This window comes from Cynocephalus volans, chromosome 6, assembly GCF_027409185.1.
Source record: "Cynocephalus volans isolate mCynVol1 chromosome 6, mCynVol1.pri, whole genome shotgun sequence".
In the NCBI taxonomy this organism is placed as follows: domain Eukaryota; kingdom Metazoa; phylum Chordata; class Mammalia; order Dermoptera; family Cynocephalidae; genus Cynocephalus; species Cynocephalus volans.
In genome coordinates this window covers 119,078,249-119,087,352 of record NC_084465.1, presented here as the reverse complement: position 1 = coordinate 119,087,352, position 9,104 = coordinate 119,078,249, and positions in this window count along the sequence as shown.

Genomic DNA, 9,104 nt, shown 5'->3' with positions numbered 1-9,104 from the left:
TTTGATAATTTGCTATATGGGGGAAAGAAGAGGGGGGAACTAGCGTGTTCTCACAGGGAGTTCTTCGGCAAGTTTTGATCTCAAAATGATCAGTACATAAAAGATGGGACAAGGGGCACAAAACCAAAGATGAATACAGAAAAGTACTAAGCTTCAACAAGAATGGTTTCAGGGAGGCTATGACCAAAAAAAAAAAAAAGAGCTAAGTCTTGCAAAAATGTTAAGGAAGAGAAAATTGATTTGGGGGCACATTTGAAGCAAGAAGATAAATGACAGGATCGTGACAAGAGATGACAGATTAAAAGCAGAGTTTGGATTTTAGTTTGTTTCCAACAAAGAAAATGGTCTTCAGGTTTGAAAATAAGAGATCCTTAAAAATGAAATTTAAAGAGCAAGAGAGTTATGAAAAGAGATAGAATTCTGCTTCATTAAATGAGGTTGAGCCCCCAGACCCAACGTTAACTGTCATCCCAACCCCTACTTCACTTCCTGGGTCTTCTTTTTCTCCCCCAAGATTGGCACCCAGGTTACCCATCTAGTTCTGGTGTATTTCACCTAGTTTTCAGCTAAGTCTGATAAAAGAGATGATTAAGGAGCCACATCAGGTGGGATTTGTTAGAAAGAATAACTCTTCTGTAGAGAAGTCTCTCCTTACCCATTATCAGACTAGAAGGGGCATGAGTGGGTGAGCCCATGTGTGCTTGGTTGTGTGTGTGTCTCTGTGTGTGTGTGTGTGCACAATGGTATTTCTTTAAAAGGGAGGTCAAGAGGGTGTCTTCTGATAACAGTGAAGTCGGCTTTACTGTTACCAAGCGTCTCCTTCAACCGAGGTAGGAGAGTTTGGGGAGAGTAAGGACTATTGCTACCTTGCTGCTAAGTACAACATAAATATATTTTTGGATTTTCCAGTTTCCTATGAAATACTCCAGAACAGCTGATAAGACATTGCCTTCTCTTCCGGGAGCCCCACAAAACATTCCTGAGATGTAAAAAATCCTCGGAAGTTTGTTGGAGAGATACCCCAAATAACAATTGCTGATCTTATTCTCCAAAGTGAGGTCCCTGCATAACTGTGGTTGGATAGCAGTATTGATCATCTTAGATCATAGTTCTGACCTGACACAATATAGCAAATTTAGCCTTTATCAGGATGCCTAACATTATAATCCTGCATCAAGATCTCCAAATGCCCCCTTCCCCCATTCTTTAGATGGCCACTAGTGGAAAACATTTTTCAAAATTTGATTGCTGCTTGAATGTGATTCCCTGGGACTTAGGAATGGCTCACACCCATGTTAACACGCTTTAATCCACTTACAAATTCTTTCTTCTAGAACCCGCTTCTCCTTTCCCCCACTGATCTGATCTTAGCCTGCTCTTCTTAACCTCTCTTTTTCGTAGACCAAACTCATAGTTTACCCGTTGTCTCCCTGATACACTAACCTTGACTGTTGTACTTGGGACTGGCCGCTGGGTTTCCATGTGATCATCTGATTGTTGGGATCCAACTCTGTCCCCCAAGGTGAACCCATTTTCTCAGTTTATAAAAATGGGCTCCTACTCTGATTTCCATTCTTTGTTCTTATTGCAAATTATTTATGCTTCCCATCTCCCTTTGGGACTATCATCCTCTCTCCAGCCAGGGGCTGGGCACTGCCTTTCTGTCTGCTGAGGCTTCTGAGCACTGTCCCTCAGGAGTCTCTGCCCTGCCTTAAGTTGTCACCCTTCACAGCAGTCATTGTACCAAACACCACTTGCTTAAACCATGGCCACAGAGGGTTGTGGCCCTGTGAAACCATACCTTGCTGATTAACCCTGAGAGGTTCAATCAGCACGCCTTTTTCCTTCTAGAAAGAGAATCTAGTCTAGATTATGGTTTGTCTGCCCTACCTATTCAATTTTGCTGTGAATTCTCTGTCCTTCCTGACTCACCTTGAAGTATGATAGTTCTAAAATATATGAAAATGGGAATCCCAAACAACTGCCAGTAGCCATTTGACTTCTCGAGGGGAAGATACTGAGTCTCCGTCATCTTTGTAAACTGGGACAGTGAGCAGCCCCAATGCCTTTGGAAAGAAAACCCATGAATCTAGAAAAAGATGCTAATCTCTATTTCCCAAAATGGCAAACTCCAAGGAGCTAAAGAGAGTTAAGTGGTAAAACCCTAAATGAATCCTTGAATTTTTGCTTTGTGAGCACATGGGAGGCATGGACACCACGTAAGACAAATGAAATTGATCTGATTTCCTGACTCGGAGGGCATTAGTCTCAGGGATATGGCATAGAAGTTGCATATCTCAATTTTTTAAACTATACAATGTATCTTTTTATTGTGATAACATATACATAACATGGAATTTACCATTTTAACATTTCAGTGGCACTAGCTATAATAACGTTGTTGTACGACCACAGCCACCATCCGTCTCCAGAACTTTTTCATCCACCGAAACTGACACTCAACCCAGTAACTCTTCATTCTCTCCTCCCGGCCCCTGGCAAACCCCATTCTACTTTCTGCCCCTGAATTTGACTACTCTAGGAACCTCACATAAGGGGAATCATGCAATATTTTCCTTTGTGACTGGTTTATTTCACTTAGCATAATTTCCTCAAGGTTCACCCATGTTGTAGCATGTGTCTCAATTTCTTTCCTCTTTAAGGCTGAATAATAATGTATCTCAATTTTAACAAGAGAAATTCTCTCCTGCTATCTTGTGGATGAACTGTAGGAGATGGACCGAGGGATGGGATACCAAAACATCATTTGTGAAATCTGTCTCAGGAAGTTCCATAATACTGTTGTCCAGACTCTACCCTGGACAACATTTCTAAAAATGACTTAAGGACACAGGACATAGGAGGGCTGTCAAGCTAATAACTTGTGAATGACACAAAATTGGGCATAATAGCTCTTCTGTTGAATGATGAATATGGATTAAAAATATGCAGTGTACTAAAATGATGTACTGAAACCAAGGAGATGAAATTATATAGCAATAAATGTAAAATACTAAAATTAGGATAAAGTGCACACATACACACACACACAACTGCAGAATCACAGGATGAAGTAAAACTGTCTAAGAACAGCACAACCAAGAGTTGTGGGTTTTAATTGACCACAAGTTCAGTCCAAATCAACAGTGGGATGTGGTTGCCAAAAAAAAAGCAACTAATGTGATCCAGAGATGCATTAATAGAAGCACAATGTTCAGAGCAAGGCAGGAAATAGCTCCTCTGCAGGTCTCGATGGTTAGGCCACACCTGGAATGTTATGTTCGACTCGGTGCTGCAGTTTATGAGGGATATCAGAAAACAGAAGGGCATTTGGCAGAGGGTGAATGGTCCGGAAAACATGCCGTATGAGAAGCAGGAAGCAAATGGAAAAAGTTAGCAGATGGGAGAGAGGACTTTGCAGGGGCAACACAGAAGATGATTTTAAAATTTGTATGGCATTAGAAAATGGAACTATAACTCATAGATGGAAATTACAGGAAGAGTAATCTCTACTTAGCAAAATAAGCAACTTCTTATTGTTGTACCTATCAAACAATAGAAGGGGCTGCTTCAAGAGTGAGCTATTCATTGCTGGAGGCAGTTGGAATTGTTATAAGACAGTGGTTCTCAGGGCAATTTTGTCCCCCCATCCCCCCACCGGTACATCTGCCAATGTTTGCAGACAAGGGGGAGAAGAGGGTGCTACTGGTTTCTAGAGGGTGGAGGCCAGGGATGCTGCAAACATCCTACAATGCACAGGACAGACCCCAGAACAAAGAATTATCCAGCTCAAAATGTCAATAGTGCTGAGTGTGAGACACCTGCTGTAGAAGGAATTCCTATGCTAAAATGCTTTAGAGCAGAGCACCAAGTCAGCTGGATCTAGCCTGCAGAGGTTTTCCTTTTTATATCTCTTGCCAACATTAAGAATCCTGAGATTTCCTGTAAAGACAGGGACTTCCATCCTCTCTTTTAAAAAAAATCCCTGTTTGGCTATACTGAGCTCATCCACATGGCAACAATTGCCTGGATCCGAGTAGCTGATGTCCCTTTCGGATGAATCAAGAGCTATTTCATCACAGTCCTTACCTAGTACCTGTTTAACTCTGCAGGCATTTGAATTTGTGACCCCGTGTGCCTCTAATCCAATGGTTCTCAACTTTGCCTGTGTATTTGAAATACCTAGGGAGCTTTTAAAAATCCCAGCACTAAGGCTGCACCCAAGACGAATGACATCAGACTCTCTGTGGGTGGGATTCAGGCATAAGAGTTGTTTATAATTCTCTAAAATAGTTCCAAGGTGCAGTCGAAGCTAAGGACGACAGTGGTAGATAATGGAACTACAACCTGCAGGAAGAAATCTAAGGTAAGCACACTCACGCGCAGTAGACGGAGCTTTCTAATAGTTAGAGAATTTAAACAACTGAATTGGCTGCTTTGGAAGTGAGCTCCAAAAGAAATCCTGACTTTGGAACATCTGAAAGGGAGGGAGGCTGGACCAAAGCAGAGGTTCATTACCCTGAATGTGGATGAGAGTCACAGGGAGTGTCCCAAGGATAAAGGTCCAGGTCCCATCTCGGAAGATTATAATCCAGTAAAGCCAGGTGGAGGCTGAGCGGGTGTAAGTTGAAGAATGTCCCCAGATGGTGCCGATATGTGCTCTTAGAGAAGAACCGCTCAGCGAGACAAATGACCCCTGCAAGCCTCCAACCTCGACCTTGGCAATGACTCCAGTTCTTAAAAAAAAAAATCTATGTAAATCTTCAAATACACACTAAAATAGAAACATAAATAATGTGACCACCACAGGCTGGGAAGTATTTTAACACACACAAAGAGGAGGTTAAACTTGAAGCTGATTTAGCCTAACATTGCTTCCTAAAGGATTCAAGGTTTTCTAGGTTCCAGCTCTTTTTCTGACATATTTGACATGTGATGTTTGTTTAAGGAACCTCTCAAAAAGCAGCTTATGTACTTGTGTGAGAGTTCTTAGCTTCAGGCAACAGATACTGAAGCTGCGTGCTTTAAGCTAAAAACAATTCTATTAAATGGATATTGGGAGCGTGTAAGAAGGTTTTTAAATATGCCTGCCTTAATTAAGTATGATACATTGATGCAATGACTTATACAGCCATGAGCAACTATCAAGCAGATTAAAATTTATTAGTGTGCAAAGATATCTACAATATATGGCTTTGTGAGAAATTAGGTTATACGACAGGATGTAAGATATGATACAATTTATTTTTATAATAACATACATTTATATTAATAGTTACGTACAAAATCTGGAAAAAAATCTGAACCTCAACCTAAAGCTCACATCTTATTAAAAATTAACTCAAAATGTATCATGGCCTTAAATATAAAATGTAAACCTAAAAAACTTTTAGAAAAAAATAAGAGAAAAATCTTAAAGATCTGAGTTCTTAGACTTAACACCAAAATCATAACCTGTAAAATGGAAAAGACTGATAAATTAGACCTCCTTAAAATGAAAAACTTTGGCTATGCAAAAGCCCCTATGAAAAGAATGAGAAGACAAGTTGTACACTAAGAGAACCACTTGCAAACCACACATCCAACATAGGTCTAGTAGCTAGAATGTATAAAGAACTCTCAGTACTCAATAGTAAAATAACATATAGATTAGAAGGTGGGCAAAAAACATGGAGAGACATTTCACCAAAAAGGGCATGCATTTGGAAAATATGCACATGAAAACATGTTCAACATCATTAGCCATCAGGAAAACATGTTAAAACCACAATAAGGTATCACTCCACACCTAAATGAATGGCTAAAATAAAAAAATCTTGTGTCTACACAGAAACCTGTACACAAACGTTCATAGCAGCTTTACATGAAATAGACAAAACCCGGAAAAAAACTAAATGTCTTTCAGTGGGTGCATGATTAAAGAAACTGTGATGTACCCACACCATGGAATACTGCTCAGCAACGAACAGGATGAACTGTTGATACATGTAACAACTTGGGTGGATCTCCAAGGAATTATGCTGAGTGAAAAAAGCCAATTCCAAAAATTATATAACATATGACTCCATTTTTGTAAAATTTGTGAAAAGATAAAATTGTACAAATGGAGAACAGGTTAGTGGTTAGGGATGGGGGTGGGGTGGGAGAGAAGTAGGTGAGATTATGAAAGGGTGCAGGGGAGTCCTTGTGATGACAGAACTGTTCTGTATCTCGACTGTGGTGGTGGATACACGGACATATGATACCACCGTACAGAACTAAATACACACACACACACACACAAATGAGTATGAGTGAAATGGGGGAATCTGAAGATCAGTGGATTATATTAATGTCAATGTCCTGGTTGTGATATAGCATAGTAGTTCTGTGAGATGTCACCATTGGGGGAAACCAGGTAAAGGATACATGGGCTCTCTCTGTTTATTTTTTACAACTGCGTGCAAATCTACAAATCTCTCAAAATAATAAGTTTAATTTTAAAAAATGCGTTGGCATGTAAAGATGTCCACAATATAGGTTTTGTGAGAAAATTAGGTTGCAAAACAAAATATGAGATGTGACATGATTTATTCTCATAAGGGTGTATATTTATATTAATAGTTATGTATAAAATCTGGAAGGTTATATGCCAAAGTAATAACAGTGAATTATTCTGGGTGGAGGAATTATGGGTAACTTTAATTACTCTTTCCTTTATTTCTGTGTGGGTCTATTTTTTCTACTGGACACATGGATTAGTGGGGAGAAAATAAGTAAACATTTTTCAAAAGAGAATGAAAGGCTGTTGGGTAGTTCATAGAACTGCTGAGATGTCTGGAGAAAGGGAGAAGTGGGAAAGAGCCACGAGGAGCTGAGCAGCAGGAGGGTAGGTTTTTCCAGCCACCGAGACTCATAATGCAGGGAATTTCATAAACACGGGAAAGATGCTCAAAGCTGGGCAGCCTAGAAGAACAAACATCCACTGTGGTGCTTAGGCACTTAGATGTTATCCATTGCCGGCTCAGAGAGCCACAGACGATGGTGATGATGAGAATGACGATGATGATTGTGGGGGCTAACTTTTACTGAGCATCCGCCTGTCAGGCACTATGCAAGTCTCTCTACATACATTGTCTCACTAAATCCTCGTGACAACTCTAAGATGTAGTCCTTTTTGTTATTGCCACCTCCAACGGAGTTGAGATCCTAAGAAGTCACTTGGGTAGCAAGTAGCAAAGACAGGCTTTGAACTCAAGTCTGCCTGGCTCCAGAATCTACCAGCTTTACCACTACACTGGTCCTCTAGAAAGTGGGCTGGTAGAGATTATTTTGAACCTAAAAATCAAAAGGTGTGTTAGCAGCTATCTGCCTTGACTGTAGGGAACCTGACTAATACTCCCTACGAATGTTAGATCCTGAGTCAGGATACGCATTAGGGTGAGTTCGTGGTATGGTGTGACCCCTAGGGCAGGCTTTCAAGCTGAGTTCTGTGATATTTTACCCATGTTGGCCTGACCTCCTTTAACCAGCCTTCCTTAGGACCAAGGGTTCACAGAGGTCAAAGTTGTAGAGATGGGACTGTAGGACTGAGGAATCCCAGTAGAGATGGAAAACAGACGGTGAGTGACTGGAAGGTGAAGGCTGTGTCACTGTGGTGGTGGCAAGCAGTTATGCATCCTCTTGCTTCTTTTCCCTCTTCTCCCCCTCTCTGCACCCCAAGTGTGGCTGAGGGTGGGATGTTTTTAGGGATTATCAATAAAGAAAAGAAATTTCAGTTTTGCAGGGAGGTCGTAAGAGGTGGGAAGACCTTTAACGGCTGAAGTGTTTTGGAGTTTAGTTTGGGGGCTTTTGAACTGGGGGGTGGTAATCCAGGTGCTTCTGGGCATCCAGAGGATGCTCAAGGCTAGCTCCTGGTAAAGAATTTCCCGAACTTATCTGCCCATCAGAATCATCTGGTGCACTCTTTAGAAACACATCTTCTGAGCTGTGATCCAGGCCTACCAAATTAGAATCTCTCGGGAAGATTAATTGGCCAATAGATGGTTGGACGGGTTTAAAGGAAAAAAGATCCAACATTATATTTAAGCTTAATTCTGGGTTCAGATAAAATAGGAAAAGAGGCAGATAGAAGCTCTCATTAGAAACAAAAGGAAGCACTGGGCTAGAGCAATGTTTCTCCAAGTGTGAGGTGTTTATGAGCAACCAAGATAATACCAGGTGTCACACAGCCATCAGCTCACAAAGAAAGTGATTCTTTTACAGGCATCTTTCAGTCCTTCTGATTACATCAAGAAGTATCAGTCTGGGGCTAAAATGTCTTTAGCACCTCCCTTGCTTATTCTCCTTTTAAACAAAGATGGAGTAAATCTCAAACTCATCTTCCAGCAGGCAACAGTGTCTAAAGAATGTAATAGCACTGTTGTGTCTTTGTTGGCTATGTTTTTAAGGTTACCTTCAATTTTTGGAAATGAGACTTTTTTTGAGTAATGATTAGGGGCTCACTTTCTAAAAATAATACATGCAAGTATTTAAGTATAAAGTGTGAGATTATATAGATAAATGTTACAGAAATAATCATATTATTGGTACGTGGGTAGAGCAGAAATCATGAAGATATAATGTGAATGACTGAGGTTTGGAGAAAACTGCCTTCGAATATTCCCTGCAACCTGTTTTCTTTCTTTCGGGAATCTGAGTGTGGTGGAAAGGAAACAGAAAATTAAAGACCCCAATAAATGCTATTCATATCTTTCCCCTTCTCTTTTATTCTTTCATCTTTTACACAAAAAGAGGATTCTAGACGTTAATACCTCAACTTCTTTAGTATGTTAACAAATTATCTGAAATCAGCTGTAGTCTTCGCAGCTCACAACATCATCAGACAGGGGCTGGGGAAGTTGGGAGGCAGAGATAGGGCAATTGGAGGGATTAGGGAAGAGAGGCAGTCATTGATGAAAATAAAGCAGCGTTTTCAAGGTCTGCAGCTAAGCCTCAAGCCATCACTGTGTGAGCAAGGAAGTACTAGAAAGTTGTCTGTGTGAAATGGAGTGTAAACTGCAAGCATGTTATTGTGCAGGAGAAGGGAATGGAGACTGAGGGGTAGAAATAGAATGCGCGGACAG